This window comes from Bubalus kerabau, chromosome 21 (genome assembly GCF_029407905.1).
Source record: "Bubalus kerabau isolate K-KA32 ecotype Philippines breed swamp buffalo chromosome 21, PCC_UOA_SB_1v2, whole genome shotgun sequence".
NCBI lineage: Eukaryota > Metazoa > Chordata > Mammalia > Artiodactyla > Bovidae > Bubalus > Bubalus kerabau.
In genome coordinates this window covers 3,423,950-3,444,445 of record NC_073644.1, presented here as the reverse complement: position 1 = coordinate 3,444,445, position 20,496 = coordinate 3,423,950, and the positions used below count along the sequence as shown (strand labels likewise).

At 38.8% G+C, this 20,496-nt stretch overlaps 2 pseudogenes; both read right to left on the bottom strand.

The window, feature by feature from the left end:
* Positions 1 to 4,494: 4,494 nt before the first annotated feature.
* LOC129636060 (olfactory receptor 5D18-like) lies at positions 4,495 to 5,717 on the bottom strand (annotated as a pseudogene).
* A 7,374-nt stretch (positions 5,718 to 13,091) lies between these two features.
* Positions 13,092 to 14,024, bottom strand: LOC129635965 (olfactory receptor 5L1-like; annotated as a pseudogene).
* Between the last annotated feature and the right edge of the window lie 6,472 nt (positions 14,025 to 20,496).

The following is a 20,496-nucleotide window of genomic DNA, read 5'->3' as shown; positions in this document are numbered from 1 at the left end:
TGATCTTTTTAATGTATTGTTGGATTCTGTTTGCTAGAATTCTGTTAAGGATTTTTGCATCTATGTTCATCAGTGATATTGGCCTGTAGTTTTCTTTTTTTGTGGCACCTTTGTCAGGTTTTGGTATTAGGGTGATGATGGCCTCATAGAATGAGTTTGGAAGTTTACCTTCCTCTGCAATTTTCTGGAAGAGTTTGAGTAGGATAGGTGTTAGCTCTTCTCTAAATTTTTAGTAGAATTCAGCTGTGAAGCCATCTGGACCTGGACTTTTGTTTGCTGGAAGATTTCTGATTACAGTTTCAATTTCCATGCTTGTGATGGGTCTGTTAAGATTTTCTATTTCTTCCCGGTCCAGTTTTGGAAAGTTGTACTTTTCTAAGAATTTGTCCATTTCTTCCATGTTGTCCATTTTATTGGCATATAATTGCTGATAGTAGACTCTTATGCAGAGAAGGCAATGGCACCCTACTCCAGTACTCTTGCCTGGAAAATCCCATGGACAGAGGAGCCTGGTGGGCTGCAGTCCATGGGGTTGCTACAAGTCGGACACGATGCAACTTCCCTTTCACTTTTCACTTTCATGCTTTGGAGGAGGAAATGGCAACCCACTCCAGAATTCTTGCCTGGAGAACCCCAGGGACAGGGGAGCCTGGTGGGCTGCCGTCTATGGGGTTGCAGAGAGTCGGACACGACTGAAGTGACTTAGCAGCAGCAGCAGTCTCTTATGATCCTTTGTATTTGTGTGTTGTCTGTTGTGATCTCTCCATTTTCATTTCTAATTTTATTGATTTGATTTTTCTCCCTTTGTTTCTTGATGAGTCTGGCTAATGGTTTGTCAATTTTATTTATCCTTTCAAAGAATCAGCTTTGGTCTATGGTCTCTTTTGTTTCTTTTGCATTTATTTCTGCCCTAATTTTTAAGATTTCTTTCCTTCTACTAACCCTGGGCTTCTTCATTTCTTCCTTTTCTAGTTGCTTTAGGTGTAGAGTTAGGTTATTTATTTGACTTTTTTCTTGTTTCTTGAGGTATGCCTGTATTGCTATGAACTTTCCCCTTAGCACTGCTTTTACAATATCCCACAGGTTGTTACAACAATCCACAGGTTGTTGTGTTTTCATTTTCATTCATTTCTATGCATATTTTGATTTCTTTTTTGATTTCTTCTGTGATTTGTTGGTTATTCAGCAGCGTGTTATTCATCCTCCATATGTTGGTTTTTTAAATAGTTTTTCTCCTGTAATTGAGATCTAATCTTACTGCATTGTGGTCAGAAAAGATGCTTTGAATGATTTCAATGTTTTTGAATTTACCAAGGCTAGATTTATGGCCCAGGATGTGATCTATCCTGGAGAAGGTTTTGTGTGTGCTTGAGAAAAAGGTGAAATTCATTGTTTTGGGGTGAAATGTCCTATAGATATCAATTAGGTCTAACTGGCCTATTGTATCATTTAAAGTTTGTGTTTCCTTGTTAATTTTCTGTTTAGTTGATCTATCCATAGGTGTGAGTGGGGTATTAAAGTCTCCCACTATTACTGTGTTATTGTTAATTTTCCCTTTCATACTTGTTAGCATTTGTCTTACATATTGCGGTGCTCCTATGTTGGGTGCGTATATATTTATAATTGTTATATCTTCTTCTTGGATTGATCTTTGATCATTATGTAGTGTCCTTCTTTGTCTCTTTTTGCAGCCTTTGTTTTAGTCTATTTTATCTGATATGAGTGTTGCTACTCCTGCTTTCTTTTGGTCTCTATTTGAGTGGAATATCTTTTTCCAGCCCTTCACTTTCAGTCTGAATGTGTCCCCTGTTTTGAGGTGGGTCTCTTGTAGACAACATCTATAGGGGTCTTGTTTTTGTATCCATTCAGCCAGTCTTTGTCTTTTGGTTGGGGCATTCAACCCATTTATGTTTAAGGTAATTATTGATAAGTATGATCCTGTTGCCATTTACTTTATTATTTTGGGTTTGAGTTTATACACCCTTTTTGTGTTTCCTTTCTAGAGAAGATCCTTTAGCATTTGTTGGAGAGCTGGTTTGGTGGTGCTGAATTCTCTCAGCTTTTGCTTGTCTGTTAGGCTTTTGATTTCTCCTTCATATTTGAATGAGATCCTTGCTGGGTACAGTAATCTGGGCTGTAGGTTATTTTCTTTCATCACTTTAAGCATGTCTTGCCATTCCCTCCTGGCCTGAAGAGTTTCTATTGAAAGATCAGCTGTTATCTTTATGGGAATCCCCTGTGTGTTATTTGTTGTTTTTCCGTTGCTGCTTTTAATATTTGTTCTTTGTGTTTGGTCTTTGTTAATTTGATTAATATGTGTATTGGAGTGTTTCGCTTTGGGTTTATCCTGTTTGGGACTCTCTGGGTTTCTTGGACTTGGGTGATTATTTCCTTCCCCATTTTAGGGAAGTTTTCAACTATTATCTCCTCAAGTATTTTCTCATGGTCTTTCTTTTTGTCTTCTTCTTCTGGGACGCCTATGATTCAAATGTTGGGGCTTTTAACACTGTCCTGGAGGTCTCTGAGATTGTCCTCATTTCTTTTAATTCGTTTTTCTTTTTTCCTCTCTGATTCATTTATTTCCACCATTCTATCTTCTACTTCACTAATCCTATCTTCTGCATCCGTTATTCTACTATTTGTTGCCTCCAGAGTGTTTTGATCTCATTTATTGCATTATTCATTATATATTGACTCTTTTTTATTTCTTCTAGTTCCTTATTAAACCTTTCTTGCATCTTCTCAATCCTTGTCTCCAGGCTATTTATCTGTGATTCCATTTTGATTTCAAGATTTTGGATCATTTTCACTATTATTTGGAATTCTTTATCAGGTAGATTCCCTATCTCTTCCTCTTTTGTTTGGTTTGGTGGGCATTTATCCTGTTTCTTTACATGCTGAGTATTCCTCTGTCTCTTCATTTTGTTTATATTGCTAAGTTTGGGGTGGCCTTTCTGTATTCTGGCAGTTTGTGGAGTTCTCTTTATTGCGGAGTTTCCTCGCTGTGGGTGGGTTTGTATGGGTGGCTTGTCAAGTTTTCGTGGTTAGGGGAAGCTTGTGTCGGTGTTTTGCTGGGTGGAGCTGGATTTCTTCTCCCTGCAGTGCAATGAAGTGTCCAGTAATAAGTTATGAGATGTCAGTGGATTTGGAGTAACTTTGGGCAGCTTGTATATTGAAGCTCAGGGCTGTGTTCCTGTGTTGCTGGAGAATTTGCATGGTATGTCTTGCTCTGGAACTTGTTGGCCCTTGGGTGGTGCTTGGTTTCAGTGTAGGTATGGAGGTGTGTAGGTAAGCGGCACACTTTCTCAGGCTGATATTGACTGTCCAGAACCACAAGAAGTCTTAGTTAACAAAGAAGCCTGCTTGCAGTTTGGTAGATAATTTCTCTCTGGGAATGCGATTGCCCCCTTCTGGCTCTGGCTGCCTGTTTGCAGCAACTAGCTCTGAACAGTCCTTTGGGGACTGGCGGTGTCTTAAGTTAGGGCTTTTCGCGTGGTAGCTATTGCACAGTCTGATTTGCTAGCCCAAGTTAGTTCCCTCAGATTGCCCTCAGGGCATTCAGGCCTGGTCCTTACTCTAAGCAATGCAGCCGGCGCCTCCCTGCCCAGCCCCCGCTTGCTAGTGGTGGGTGCAGGCTTCTGCGCTGCTTCTCCACTGGGTGAGTTACCATTGGGCACATAAATTGTGGGTTTTAATTATTTATTTATTTTTCCTCCCAGTTATGTTGCCCTCTGTGGTTCCAAGGCTTGCCACAGACTCGGCAGTGAGAGTGTTTCCTGGTGTTTGGAAACTTCTCTCTTTTTAAGACTCCCTTCCTGGGATGGAGCTCTGTCCCTACCTCTTTTGTCTCTTTTTTTTGTCTTTTATATTTTTTTCCTACCTCCTTTTGAAGACAATGGGCTGCTTTTCTGGGTGCCTGATGTCCTCTGCTGGCATTCAGAAGTTGTTTTGTGGAATTTACTCACCGTTTAAATGTTCTTTTGATGAATTTGTGGGGGAGAAAGTTGTCTTCCCATACTATTCCTCTGCCAACTTAGGACCGCCCCCCAATTTCTACTTTTTAAAGTGCCCTACTATCATCACTGAATTTTCATTCCTTGAAGGATGAACACTATGTCTTAACTGCTATTTGTACTTTTTGTAAGAGGAATGCATGTTATTATTGAGAGCCTAGTCTACCATAGGTATTAAAAAAGGAGGATGAAATTAACAATTATTAAGATTACACAAGTATGCCACATGATATTTATGTCCTTTACCCTTTGTAATCAGATTATTTTGTCTAAAATTTTAGATGAAAAATATTTGAAAGATTGCTAACTTTTTTTCCAGTAAGGAAGAGATAAAGTCAAGTTTAGTACAGTTAAGCAAAACACATGTACTTTCTATTTTATGTATTAACACTTCATTAATAATAAAAATTTCTTTTTATCAACCAACCTTTGCAGACACAGTTTGTTTACATATCAAGGGCAAAATCTTCCAGATTAATGTTTAGTACGAAAATATTTTAGAGTCCATGATGTTGGAGACTGTGTCTTTGACATCCTTATTTCTCAGACTGTAGATCAGGGGATTCAACATGGAGGTGACCACCGTGTAAAACACAGACGCCACTTTGTGTGCCTGGAGTGTGTGGAGTTGGGCACACAGTAGAGGAAGAGGATGGTGCCGGGGAAGATGCTGATGGCAGTCAGGTGGGAGGTGCAGGTGGAGAAGGCTTTGCGGTGACCACAGGCTGAATGCATCTTGACGATGGTGACAACCATAAACACATAAGTCAGGAGAATGATGAAGAGTGTGCTGACCTCATTAAAGGTGGCAGAAATGAAAAGCAGCAACTGGTTGAGATAAGTATCAGAGCAAGAGGGGGAAAGCAGGGAGAACTCACAGAAGAAGTGATCGATTGTGTTGAAACCTTGAAATGATAATTTGATAACAGTACAGGTGAGTATCAAGGAGAAAGCTACACCACAAGCATAAGATCCAACCACTAACATAGCTCAGAGTCTCGGGGACATGGCCACCATGTAGAGCAGAGGGTTGCAGATGGCCATGAGGCAGTCATAGGCCATCACAGCTAATAAAAAGGACTCAGTCACCACAAAGGTAAAAAAGAAAAAGAATTGTATTTCACAGCCTGCAACTGAAATGGTTCTGTCTTCTACCATGAGGTTCACCATGGTCTTGGGAGCAACGATGGAGGAATAACAGAAATCCACAAAGGAGAGGTGGCTGAGGAAAAGGTACATGGGGGTGTGCAGTTTGGGGTTAATTTTGATGGTTACAATCATCCCAAGATTCCCTGCCACAGTGACACTGTGCTGCGGCTGCTGCTAAATCGCTTCAGTCGTGTCCGACTCTGTGCGACCCCACAGATGCAGCCCACCAGCCTCCCCCGTCCCTGGGATTCTCCAGGCAAGAACACTGGAGTGGGTTGCCATTTCCTTCTCCAATGCATGAAAGTGAAAAATGAAAGGGAAGTCACTTAGTCCTGTCGGACTCTTAGCGACCCCGTGGACTGCAGCCTACCAGGCTCCTCAATCCATGGGATTTTCCAGGCAAGAGTACTGGAGTGGGGTGCCATGGCCTTCTCCAACAGTGACACTGTAGATGGTGAAGAATGTCAAGAAGAGGGGCACTTGCAACTCTGGGTAATCGGAGAAGCCCAGGAGACTGAACACGGCCCAACTTTTATTTCTCTCTGATAGAAACATGGTTTCTGTTTGTCAGAATCTGAATAAGTCTTAGAAAGAAAAATATTAAGGGAAATAAGGATGTAAGACACTTGGTTAACACCTCCTTTCCAAAGCTGGAAGATGAAGCAAAGTGTCTCTTTTAGAATCTGTGTATTTTCTATGCATGCTCTGCTAAATGTCTAAAATTTTTTAAAATTACAAGCATTTAAACATTTAAGTAAAATTATAATTAGTGAACTTTCTTAGTTCTCAATTTTAATTTTTAATATTTCAAAGTAAAAAAATGAGTTCAAGTCACTTAGGATTATTTTAAATGAAATCCTCCACAATTCTTTCAGATTTTCTTGAACATTATAATTTCATAAAAGATTAATTTACCCTAGTACCAGAGCTACTTGTTTCAGTTGTATAACTAATAGTAAAAATGATAAACTTCTAAACAAAATAAATTTTGCTTTGTATGTTCAGAATGTGACATTAAAATTGACACCCCTAACACTGTACATTTGTCCCTTTACTATTCATTCCATATAGCACTTTAATAGTTGTTTTGCTTCTGACTCAGTAAACTTGTTTTCAAAATAAATTATAATTTTTCACAGAGTGTGCTTCTCAACCTAGCAAGTCCATTTGTCAATCCCCCATCATTGTTTGAGGAATAATAATATTGAAAAAATAATAAAGATAATCTAGTCTAGTTATTTATTCTAGAGATGTCAAAACAGAAGATGGAGATTTTTGATTTTCCCTGTACCATGCAAATAAGGCCCAATCTACACATCTATGACATGAACCCTGATCCAGGCTCCCAGCACTGATCCATTAGTCTACAGTAATCTTGATCCTTGTTCAAGGTCCAGATGCTATTTTCTTTATTTATTATCATGCTTTTAATTTATGACAAACAGGAGACTTTGGGAATGTGCCTGATGAAAGTATTCATATCACAGAGCTATACTAGAAAGCATCAAAGAAAGAAATTTGAGAAAAATATTCTCTCAGAAAGAATAGCTATTCTTATTAAAGATTCTAACTTAGAAATATCCAGTTCTTGGCCTTTCTCTCTCTTTTTTCTCTCTTCAAGGCACATAGGGTATTTATTCTGTCCCTATATTGCCTGTAAAGAAGAAAGATTAAATACTTGAGGTAGCACTGTACTATGGAAACATTTCATGAGAAAATAGTAATATAAAATAATTGCATTTCTCTAATTGGTGACCAATACCTCTAAGATCCTACTGAACCAGAACCAGCAGCTCTTTATGTATCATTTCTGGTAAAGTTCTCTCTAGTTTCACAACTTGAGAAATAGATTTCAGATGGCCATCAACGAAGAGATCAGATCATATGCAAAACAAAGAACTCAAGATTCTTATCTCTTCCTAAACTCATAAATTTGAATATTGAAGACATCCTATCACAAAGCTGGATGTTCTAAATATAATTAATTTATCTAAGGTGCTTAAACACTCATTTTATTTTATTTATTTATTTTCTATTGATGTGGACCATTTTAAGTCTTTATTGAATTTGTGACAATATGACTTCTATTTTATGTTTTGGTTTTCTGGCCATGAGGCATGTGGGATAACAGATCTCTGACCAGGGATCAAATCTGCACCCCTGCATTGGCAAAGTTCTAACCACTGAGTCACCAGGGAATTTCCTAAACACTCATGTTAAATTAATGCTACATTTGATATAGCTATCCTACATCCTCCCCCCCCCCCATTTTGTTGTAATATTTGCTCTCAGAGCCACTTTATTTTCTTAAGTAAAAATGGTTCTTTTTCCTTTTATCATTATAGAGTTTGATTGATCTCTCTCTCTCTTTAAAAATACTTGTCCTTTCTGCCTCGCAAACATTTGTAGTAGCAAGACAATGCACATTCCCCAGATTCTCAGAACTCTCCTAATCCCACATTCCAGGCATCTCTTGTTTCAGTCAGTTCAGTTCAATAACTCAGTCGTGTCTGACTCTTTGGGACCCCATGAATCGCAGCACGCCAGGCCTCCCTGTCCATCACCAACTCCCGGAGTTCACTCAGACTCACATCCATCGAGTCAGTGATGCCATCCAGCCATCTCATCTTCTTTTGTCCCCTTTTCCTCCTGCCCCCAATCCCTCCCAGTATCAAAGTCTTTTCCAATGAGTCAACTCTTCGCATGAGGTGGCCAAAGTACTGGAGTTTCAGCTTTAGCATCATTCCTTCCAAAGAAATCCCAGGGCTGATCTCCTTCAGAATGGACTGGTTGGATCTCCTTGCAGTCCAAGGGACTCTCAAGAGTCTTCTCCAACACCACAGTTCAAAAGCATCAATTCTTCAGCGCTCAGCCTTCTTCACAGTCCAACTCTCACATCCATACATGACCACTGGAAAAACCATAGCCTTGACTAGATGGACCTTTGTTGGCAAAGTAATGTCTCTGCTTTTCAATATGCTATCTAGGTTGGTCATAACTTTTCTTCCAAGGAATAAGCATCTTTTAATTTCATGGCTGCAGTCACCATCTGCAGTGATTTTAGAGCCCCCCAAAATAAAGTCAGCCACTGTTTCCACTATTTCCCCATCTATTTCCCATGAAGTGATGGGACCAGATGCCATGATCTTCGTTTTCTGAATGTTGAGTTTTAAGCCAACTTTTTCATCTCCTGTTTTACCTTCATCAAGAGGCTTTTTAGTTCCTCTTCACTTTCTGCCATAAGGCTGGTGTCATCTGCATATCTGAGGTTATTGATATTTCTCCCAACAATCTTGATTCCAGTTTGTGTTTCTTCCAGCCCAGCGTTTCTCATGATGTATTCTGCATAGAATTTAAATAAGCAGGGTGACAATATACAACTTTGATGTACTCCTTTTCCTATTTGCAACCAGTCTGTTGTTGCATGTCCAGTTCTAACTGTTGCTTCCTGACCTGCATACAGATTTCTCAAGAGGCAGGTCAGGTGGTCTGGTATTCCCATCTCTTTCAGAATTTTCCACAGTTGATTGTGATCCACACAGTCAAAGGCTTTGGCACAGTCAATAAAGCAGAAATAGATGTTTTTCTGGAACTCTCTTGCTTTTTCAATGATCCAGTAGATGTTGGCAATTTGATCTCTGGTTCCTCTGCCTTTTCTAAAACCAGCTTGAACATCTGGAAGTTCACAGTTCACGTATTGCTGAAGCTTGGCTTGGAGAATTTTGAGCATTACTTTACTAGCGTGTGAGATGAGTGCAATTGTGCAGTAGTTTGAGCATTCTTTGGCATTGCCTTTCTTTGGGATTGGAATGAAAACTGACCTTTTCCAGTCCTGTGGCCACCGCTGAGTTTTCCAAATGGGGCTTGGACTTCCTAGGTGGCTCCATGGCAAAGAATCCTCCTGCCTGAGGATGCAGGAGTCACAGAAAACCCTTGTTTGATCCCTGGGTTGAGAAGATCCCCTGGAGGAGGAAATGGTAACCTGGTTCAGTAGTCTTCCCAGGCTAATCCCATGGATAGAGGAGCATTGTACAGGACTGAAGCACTGAGTACCCACACATGCTCACGCAGGAACTCAGCTGAGCCAGTTTTAATACAGAGCTCTGTAGGCTGCATGCAGTTCCTCTTCCTTGAAACCTCAGAAAAGCAATTTGCAATAACTAGATAATTCTCAAGAATATCTATATATAAATGGTAACTTTCCCCTCCACACTTTTTCCCCTAGGTTCCCAACATTGAAATTAATATTAATCTGTCTTTAGAATCTAATGCATACCTGCTGATGTTGAAAGCAGAATCTGTTCTGTTTGGAAGTGATGGATATATTCTTATATCTAGAGTCACATCCTTTGGGGTGTAAACTCTAGAGACTATCTGTTGCCTCATTCTCTTAAAACCATGAAATAAACATTTATAATTAATCACCAGTCTCTGATGTAATTTCTGTGTCCCAGAGAAACTGGAACAGTGTTAAGGGTATTTCATTTCATCATGTTTAATTTACATGTTTAAGTTACTCCTCTCAGATTCTTCATCACTCTGATACTTTTTTACACTTAAAAAAGTATGTAATTATAGAAGTCAGCATTATCAAATATTAATTGAATGACTACAATATGCCAAGCATAACCCTCTTCTTCCAGACTTTCACTCTAATCAAATGGCATTAGAATGAAGAGTTCTTCATGATTTATTGACTTAAAGCAGAAATGTTTACAAGCTTAAATATTAAGTTGGGAAAATGATCTAGTCCCTTTTAAATATCTCTTTTATTACATCACCACATCCACTCCATTAATTACTTTTAGATATTGAATTATTGAAATAACACACACTTCTTGAAGAAAACATGAACTATATAATTTAAAAAGGAAAATACTCTAGAAATAATTGTTATCAACTCAACTACATTGGAAATCTTGCATTCAACTTTAGAGAAACGTGACTGATATTATTACCTGACTACCTGAATAAAAGAAAAAGGTGACCATCATCATAGTGGCTTAATGTGGCTCTCATTTATCCCCTGATATGATGTGATGAGAGAAGCTTTACTTCTGTGATATTCTTTTCCTCAAACCAGAGTGTGAAAATCATTAGGAAAGTCCACATTTGAAAGTATTCTACAGAATCCCTCACCAGCATCCCTTAGAATTGTAAGAGCCAAAAAAAAAAAAAAAAAAAAAAAAAAGAAAAGAAAAAAAAAAAGAAAATTGAAGAAACATCACAGACCAGAGGAGATTTGGAAGACATGATGACTTAATGCAATGTGGTCCCTAGACTGGATTCTAGACAAGAAAGGTGGCATTAATGGTGGTGGTGGGGGAGCAAGAAACTGATAAAATGCAATAAAATTTAGTTTTTAAAAATAATGTACCTATATTTATTTTTAATTTATTTTTAATTTTATTTTGGTAAGAACACAACATGACACACCCTTTTAAATTTTAAGGGTACCCATACAGTGTTGGGGCTTGGAAGAGGGGACAATGAAGAGATGTTTGTCAAGGGGACAAAGTTTCAGTTATGAAAGATGAATAAATTCTGAAAATGTACAACAATGTAAGTGCAATTAACAGTACAACATTTTATACTTGAAATGTGGTAAGAGAGTGGAATTTAACTATTTTCAACATGAAGAAAAAATAAAAGAAAATTATAAGACATGAAGTAATTGATATGCTAATTATCTTGATTGTGATCACTTCACTATATATATGCATATACACACATATATAAACATCAAATAAACTCCTTAGATCTGTAAAATTTGTTTTTGTTAATTATACCTCAATAAATCTTTAAAAATAAAATTAAGAAGTATACTTTAAAAAGAAATATTTATTAAATAACAAATTTTGCTGTGACTTTTTATTATCCAACATTTTTGGAGTCTATGGGAATGATTATGGAGCATGAGGAGAAGCCATTTAAGCTTTTAACTTTCATACATAAATGTTTCTAAAGCTGCTGTTAATGTTTCTTCAGCTTTTCCAAGAAAATAGAATTACATGAGGAAGAAATAATTAATTATAATTGCTTGCCTTGAGGCCTCTGAAGAATAAGGCAAGTGATTTTCTCCAGGGCTCTTGTGCCACAGGGAGTGGAGAGACATGTCTCAACCTCTTTCCCAAACTGCTGAGACCTCCAGAGGCTGGAAGGTAGGGTGCCTTTTCCACCAGCAGGTCTGTCTGTAGGTCTGAGAAAAAATGGATATTCTTTACCATGTAATGTATCTAAAAGATACCTTAGGTTCACTCATTCTTTCATGAGAAAAAGTCTTTTGGGGGAAATTTAGGGTCATTGCCAACATTAAGTATCAGGAACAGGAAGTGCACATTTTCTAGCAAGCTTTGTAGAGAGGGCCTGGCTTAGCTGAGCTCCTTTGTAGTAGTGTCCTGAACAAGTGTTTCCTGGGAGTGGGGAAGCAGAGGGTCTCTGAGAGTTTTCAGGTACATGCCTCTCGAATTCTGTAAGTTTTTGGAAGAATTGTGCAAGGGAACAGAGGTAGGTATTTAAACAAAACTGAATTGAGGAGGATAAAATGAACCTCTGGAGACAAAGAATCAAAAGGTTCAGCTCCAAATCAGATTTTAGAGCATGGGAAAAACAAATGCTTACTCACAAGAGCAAAAAGAAAAAAAATGGGAAGAAATTACAAGGATAAAGATTTTAGATACCAGTGTATTCCAGATTCAAAAATAATACAGATTGTTTAAACTATACAATAGCATTATTTGGGAGATAAGAAACGAGATGTTTAATTTGGACATAATTCCGACAGAAGAACCTGAAAATCTACAAGGAAATAAGGCAATATTTCTCAACTACAGATGATTATGAACCCCCTCTCCGCCCCCATATGGACATTTGACAATATCTGGAGGCATTTTTGATTATCATAATGAATGTACCAGAGTGATTGGACAGAGGTCAGAGATGCTGTTACACATGGTAGCATGCACAGGGTAGCTTCCTATAAAAATAAAAATCCAACACGAAATATTAATAGTACCAAGCTTGAGAAACTCTGAAAATTATAATCAATAAATAATTTATAACAATGAGAATTGACTTGGCAAGATTTCCTTCTGATTGATCCTTAAATCCTTGGATATCTGAACACACAGAGCCATCAAGAGTTCTCACTGTTATATGGGACCTCTTGCCTTTAATGCTGAAACATCTAGAACCAGTTGGTTCTAGGTTTGAGAAGTAGAGATGATCTTACCACAAATGTTAGTCTAAGGAAGAAGTCTTGTTCATAAGGAAAGATAACTAAAGGAAATTAATTATCTGGTGTGTATGACTCACAGCTCTAAAGCAGGAAAGCTCCAGGTGAGCTGAGATGTGCCACATTGTTAACACCTCACACCATTGCCACCACGTGTTTGTCAAAACCTCTGCACAGCAAAGGAAATGCTCAACAGAAAGAAGCAGCAGAGTGGGAGGAAATATTTGCAATGCGTGTATCTGGTAAAGCAAGGGTCCTCAAATTCCAGGATTTAATGCCTGACGATCTGAGGTGGGTCTGATAATAAAAGTTTTACAGCAAACTAAATATGTGTGTCTTAACAGCCCATTACCCAAACCCACTTAAAACATTTTAGGTGGATCAAAGCAAAGAAGTAGGCTGCAAATTTTGAAATATGTTCAATTCTATTCTTATAAGTTGACAAGGTACAAAGATTGTTGTTCAGTCACTAAGTCATGTTTGATACTTGTGACCCCACGGGTTGCAGCTCGTCAGACTTCCTTGTCCTTCCCTGTCTCCTGCAGTTTGCTCAGACTCATGTCCATTGAGTCAGGGATAAGTGAGTCAAAAAGACTCACTCCAAGGTACCCTCTTCTTGACTGTTCTTCCACTTCTAACACTGAGTCCACCATTTCACCCTTCTGCCAGCCTCTGATTTGGGACTTAGAGTCCCACTAGGAAAATATTTTGGAGCTCACCACTTTTCTGAGAGCTTCTTTCACATCCTTGTTCCTCAGACTATAGATCAGGGGGTTCAGCATGGGGATCACTACAGTGTAGAACACTGTGGCCATTCAGCCAATGCCCCTGCTCTTACCAGAGTGGGGCTGGCAATAAATGGAAAGGATTGTTCCCTGTAAGACAGCGATGGCAGCGAGGTGGGAGGCACAGGTGGAAAAGGCTTTGCACCTTCCCTGTGCTGAGTGCATCCTCAGGATGGTGATGAGAATAAACAGGTAAGAGATAAGGATGATCACACTTGTGATGATCTCACTGAAAATGGCCACAATGTAGAGCATCAATTGAATCACAGTGACATCAGAGCAAGCAAGAGAAAAGAGAGGGGGAAGATCACAAAAGAAGTGGTTGATCACATTTGATCTGTAGGATGGGATCTGAAGAGCTAAACACAAGTGAATCACAGAACATACAGTAGCATTGAGATACAACAGGACACCAACTCCACGCAGAGATTTCGAGACATGGTGACCATGTACAGCGGTGGGTCAGATGGCCACAAAGCAGTCATAGGCCATCACTGCCAGCAGAATGACCTCAGTTACCCCAAATGTGCAAAACAGGTAGGATTGCACAGTGCATTCTTGGAAGGAAATGATTTTGTCTTCTTTTAAGATGTTAGCTATCATCTTTGGTGTGCTGATTGTGGAGTAACAGAAATCCACAAAGGACAAGTGGCTGAGGAAAAAGTACATGGGGGTGTGGAGTCCAGAGCTGACCTGAATCAGGGCAATCATGCCCAGGTTTTCCCAAACTGTGACTCCATAGATAGAAAGAAACAGCAGGGAGAGGAAGACTCTGAGCTCAGGGGCATCTGAGAATCCAAGGAGGATGAAGTCTGTCACAGCAGTGCAGTTTTCCTCATCCATGTCCTCACTTTACCATGGTTGCAGAAAAATAGTAATAGTTATTCTTCATTGGATCACTCCCAATTAACTACTAAAAAGGACATGAGAATAAATAAGATAGTCAACTTTTTTCAGCAAAGAAATAAAACATTGACATTTTGAAGCTTAGGAAAAGTTCAGATATTGTAGCCCACAAATGCATAGAGCTCACATTCATATTCACAGATCACATGAAATAATTCACATCCATGAAAACCTGTGTGTTTATTGAAACTAGTTTTACACAATTTGCAGCTTGGAAACGAATCATTAGAAAGACATCAAATGTTATTTATTTAGCCATATTTGAAATTTAAATATCTTTCTTTATTTGTAGACTTTTTAATCAGTTATTGAAATACTGGGATCTCTGGGGATTTTTTTTAGTACTACACAGGAAATTGGAGAAGGCAATGGCACCCCACTCCAGTACTCTTGCCTGGAAAATCCCATGGATGGAGGAGTCTGGAAGGCTGCAGTCCATGGGGTCACTGAGGGTTGGACACGACTGAGCGACTTCACTTTCACTTTTCACTTTTCACTTTCATGCATTGGAGAAGGAAATGGCAACCCACTCCAGTGTTCTTGCCTGGAGAATCCCAGGGACGGGGGGGCCTGGTGGGCTGCTGTCTATGGGGTCACACAGAGTCAGACACGAGTGAAGTGACTTAGCAGTAGCAACACAGGAAATTTCTTTCTTTTGATGAAATGATGAGAAGTATGCTTATTTAAGATTATTAACACATAAGCATCATGTTTTTATTATTACCCTTTAAATGGAAAAGTGGATTTTATACTCTATTTTAGCACGTTTTGTCTATACAATTAGCCTAGTGATTTTTAAATTATGATAAACAATGTAGGTCTAAACTTTCTGAACTGTGACTGAAGCCTTCTAATACCTATTTGACAAATGAATTCACTATTTTAATATATTCAAGAAATAAAATTTGTGAATATTAAATTAACACAAGTTCTTATTGCTGCATTGCACTATTATTTATGATAGGAACTTAGAAACAAAATGTCAAAGAGCAGGGTAAAAGTGGAGCTACATGTATATTATAGGAAACTATGCAGCTTTCAGAAGAGCTTTCAATGACCTGAAAAATGACTAAGAAAATGGCAAGTTAAAAATAGAAAGCCAGATCACAAAGATAGATACAGTATATCTATACATAAGTCATAGTGCATATTTAATTCTCAAACCATCCAAGAAACATAAATATTTTTACCAATAGTTTATTCCAATTGCTTTAAGAGTGCATTCAGAAATTTGCCTACTTTTTTTTTAATAAAGGAGAGATATATTCAAAGCCTTTGATATGTAGAAAATGCCAACAAAGGGTAAGACCATGCTTATTTATTCTCTCTCCTGATCCTAAGTAACAATAAAATGACTTAGTAGCACCTACTGCTTATTCCTGGAGGAAAGGGAATCTGGACTAAAAGTCAACACAGCCAGATTTTTCCTTATTCTTCAAATAACTTGAAAGAGGTAAATGATATACGAATTGAGGAATCCTGGTTTGAATACAAATAATAAATCTGATGACATGCATTGCTCTCTTCAACGGCCAGTAATAAGTGAGTTGTCTTTTCTGATTTCGAAGTAGTAAACAATTTTGAAAATCTTTTCCTGCTTTTTTAAGTTTTAAAGATGAAAGTTTGGCTGCTGATCACTTATAGAGCAGGAGTGATGTTGATCCCTGTTGGACATTTGTCAATGTCTGGAGATACAGTTGGCTGTCACAACAGGAAGGGGTGCTCCTGACATCTAGAGGGCAGACTACAGATGCTGCTGAACAGTTTGCAGGCACAGGGCGGCATCTCCTTCCCCATTCCCAACCTCCTCACACACCCACAACATAAGCAAAGCCAAAATATAATCTGGCCCCAAATGTTAATAGTATCACATTTGAGAAAACTGTTGTAGCGATACATGGCCTTGGCACAAGATCAAACTACTGGCTCTCCTGTCTGCTTCAGAGGTGGTTCACATGCCTCTGCTCCTCCATCCACAGTCCTGAGGACCCCTCACCACCACTCTCAGCATCAGGGTGGCTCTCAGGAGAATCTCCCTGCTATCTTTCCCAGGTTCTGTGGATGGAGTTAACATGAGAGAAGAAGAGGGAAGGGGAGAGGAATCAAGCATATTCTCCAATTGGCTCACACTCTTTCCCCTGTTACACTAATAGCCATTACAAGATATTTCATTCTACAGATCGAATTGCTCCCATTTCCTGTCAAGATTATTTTTTAGTAGGTAAAGGGAAAACACTTTCATGGAGTTCTCCAAACTTGGCATTTGTTAAAACACTCTCCAAATACAGACTTTTAAAAATTATTTCTAATGTAATTCCCCTCTTTTACAATTCCTCCTTCTCTGACACGTGGCTAATAATAAATCATCCTCATTAGAAAACAAATGAAGTTTCCAGACATCAGGAAATATCATTCAGTCCATTCCTCCCCAAAATATAGTCCGACCAACCTGTTGATCGGTATTGCTTCCTGTGTTTCTGAGGATGCAATGAGGGAAAATGTCACACGCTTTATGTTTTCATGTGTGTGTATCCAGGGGGCCCACATCACTTGAGATGCCAGAACCAATCATTGGTCTCTGCGGGATCTCAGCCAGATACCAAGAAAATAACATTGCCTTGGGACTCAAACAATGAATGGCTTTCATAAAATGTAAAAAGACGGGGGAAACTGTCCTGAGTTGGTAAATGTTATTGTAAGACAACATGATTCCTTTCAGAGTTTATGATAAATTAGAGATTTGTATGCTGCATGCAGACATTGCACTATGAACCAGATAATGTTGCCATTATAATATATGTGAATGAGTCTTATAAACTCTGCCAGTCTTACACTCAAAGCTCCTTTCTGGAGGACATAGGGTCTAAAGTCACAACAGCATCCTACCAAATACTAGAAAGGGGTGGGAACAATGAACCTCCTTTGCTGAGAACAATAGCAACTGCTCACACTTACTCACCACTTTCTATGTGTTAGGTACTGTTCTGAATACAACTATTAACACATTTCATTTTAAGTATAGTTATGCAGCTTTGTTAACGTGGCATTGAGGCACAGGCAGTTGTCACTTGCACAAAGTCACAGATGGAATCACTGATAGATTGAGCATATGTTTTGCATTTTGGTTTCTGCACCCATATGGCTCTGTGAGGAAGAGCAGAGCTGATGGACGGTGCTGGATGCAGACCCTACTCACTGCAGAGACTGTTTATTTGTCTGCCTGCAGGGTCTCTCCCAGGTCTGCTGCTTCTCTGCCTGTGTAATCTTTTCTTAAACCGACAGGGTTCGAATGATATGATGAGGTTTGTGCTCCTGGATGTACCAAACATTCACGAACTCCATAACTCTAAATAGTACCAAGTAAATTGATTTCCAAATTCTCAACAGCTTTCATGTGTTTGCCTAAAATTGATTCATATGACAATTTCCCAAGTTCGTGGAGTGTTTCTGCCTCTCCGTTCCACCCAGTACTTTCACTATTCCTGTTGTTTCATTTTTCAAAAGTAAAGATTCCTGATATCCATTCACATATTACTGTGAGAATTACCCAAATTAGAAAAATAATAGCAAACTTCCAAAATCTAAAACATAAGAACACTGTGAAATGCTGTGTTCCATGAAGCCTGAAATTTGTTTGAATTAAGACATTTCAAGCCCATGGTATGACTTCTTGTTTCTCTCTAGATTATATAACTTTCTTTTCTCAGAAAATATGGGCATTGGACATGTATTTTAGCCAATACAGTGATGTTTTGGTATTATATATAAAACTCATTACTATTATATATAGTAAATTCATGATGATATCTCATTAGCATCATTTTTTTGTTGTAGTTCTTAGTATACTCTGAAAGCGTTGCCACAAAATGCATCTCCCTGGAGGGAGTCTCATGGCAGAAAGACTAAAAAGACAACATTATTTGCAGTGATGTTTATATTATCTATGCAACCCACTCATAGAAAACTGCTTTGCATATCTATCTTAAAGACAAAGCAGAAACTTTTCTTAAAATTGATTTAAATATAAATATTTAACTGAAATTTATTTTATAGGCATTGTGCATAAATTAAGTACTATAAATACTAAGATCTAGGTTTTTGATAACCTGTATTTATATCACATAAGATCATATTGTTTGAGTGAATCATTTCATCAAAAGATTCAATGATATCAACAATATGTTAAAATTTCTAAACTTTTTAATTGTACATTTTAACCGAGCTGCCTCCAAGCAGAAGGAAAGCAGAAATGCTGAATTGCTATACGATAAGACTTGGGAAGGTGATTGCGGTAGCATCAGAAATTAAGAAAATCAGTTGTATTTCAAGACAGCACAACAAACTACTCCAAAACAATGAGTTAAAAACAGCTGTTTATTGTATGGATCACAGTTACATAAGACACTCAGGCAGTTCTGATGATCTGATTCAGAGGTGACTGATCTTCGCTAGTATGTTTGTGAAAGTCACTCAGTCATGTCCAACTCTGCGATCCCTTGGACTTCTCCATGTTTGTGATCCCATGGAATTTTCCAGGCCAGAATACTGGAGAGGGTAGCCTTTCCCTCCTCCAGGGGATCTTCCCAACCCAGGGATTGAACACAGGTCTCCCGCACTGCAGCGGATTCTTTACAAGCTTAGCCACAATGGAAGCCCAAGAATACTGAAGTGGGTAGCCTGTCCCTTCTCCAGCGAATCTTCATGATCCAGGAATCAAACTGGTGTCTCCTGCATTGCAAGAAGATTCTTTACCAACTGAGCTATCAGGGAAGCTGGTATATTTATGTGTGTTATTAGCTTTTCAGGCTTGGTGATCTAAGAGAACTCATACTTCAGTCTGGAGGTTGGCTAGATGCTGTTTCATGGGATAGTGTTGTGACCTATATTGCTCATTTACCAATATGCTAATCTGTGCTTGTTCACATGACAGCTATTCTAAGAGTTTGTGCAAGTTTCGAGGGATTTTGACATTGCTACAGGGCCTTTCTTGCAACTGACACAATATTTCACTTCAAGGACCTTATGTTAGCCAAAATCACTCACAAAAGTAGCCTAAAATTAAAACAAAATTGAGGAATTGATTTCACCATTTGATCAGAAGAAAAGAAAAATGTGGGGATGCCTAGTTAAGTGGAGAATTGGGATCATGCTTGCAATATATCACACAGGGTAAAAAAAAAAAATCCTTTTGAAAGACAGAATCTCCAAAAATTTAGCCTGAAGCAAACTGGAAGACAATCTAATTTTGTTTAAAGTATTACTTTGAAAAATTTGGTGAAAGATCATTTAAAAAAATTGAATGAAAGATCAGCAGTTCAGTTCAGTTCAGTTCAGTCGCTCAGTAGTGTCCGACTCTTTGTGATTCCATGAATTGCAGCATGCCAGGCCTCCCTGTCCATCACCAACTCCCGGAGTTCACTCAGACTCATGTCCATCGAGTCAGTGATGCCATCCAGCCATCTCATCCTCTGTCATCCCCTTCTCCTCCTGCCCCCAATCCCTCCCAGCATCAGAGTCTTTTCTAATGAGTCAACTCCTCGCACGAGGTGGCCAAAGTACTGGAGTTTCAGCTTTAGCATCATTCCTTCCAAAGAAATCCCAGGGCTGATCCCCTTCAGAATGGACTGGTTGGATCTCCTTGCAGTCCAAGGGACTCTCAAGAGTCTTCTCCAACACCACAGCTCAAAAGCATCAATTCTTCAGCGCTCAGCCTTCTTCACAGTCCAACTCTCACATCCATAAATGACTACTGGAAAAACCATAACCTTGAATAGACAGATCTTTGTTGGCAAAGTAATGTCTCTGCTTTTCAATATACTATCTAGGTTGGTCATAACTTTTCTTCCAAGGAGTAAGCGTCTTTGAATTTCATGGCTGCAGTCACTATCTGCAGTGATTTTGGAGCCCCCCAAAAAATAAAGTCTGACACTGTTTCCACTGTTTCCCCATCTATTTCCCATGAAGTGGTGGGACCGGATGCCATGATCTTCATTTTCTGAATGTTGAGCTTTAAGCCAACTTTTTCACTCTCTACTTTCACTTTCATCAAGAGGCTTTTTAGTTCCTCTTCACTTTCTGCCATAAGGCTGGTGTCATCTGCATATCTGAGGTGATTGATATTTCTCCTGGCAATCTTCATTCCAGCTTGTGTTTCTTCCAGTCCAGCGTTTCTCATGATGTACCCTGCATATAAGTTAAATAAGCAGGGTGACAATATACAGCCTTGATGTACTCCTTTTCCTATTTGGGACCAGTCTGTTGTTCCATGTCCAGTTCTAACTGTTGCTTCCTGACCTGCATACAGATTTCTCAAGAGGCAGGTCAGGTGGTCTGGTATTCCCATCTCTTTCAGAATTTTCCACAGTTTATTGTGATCCATACAGTCAAAGGCTTTGGCATAGTCAATAAA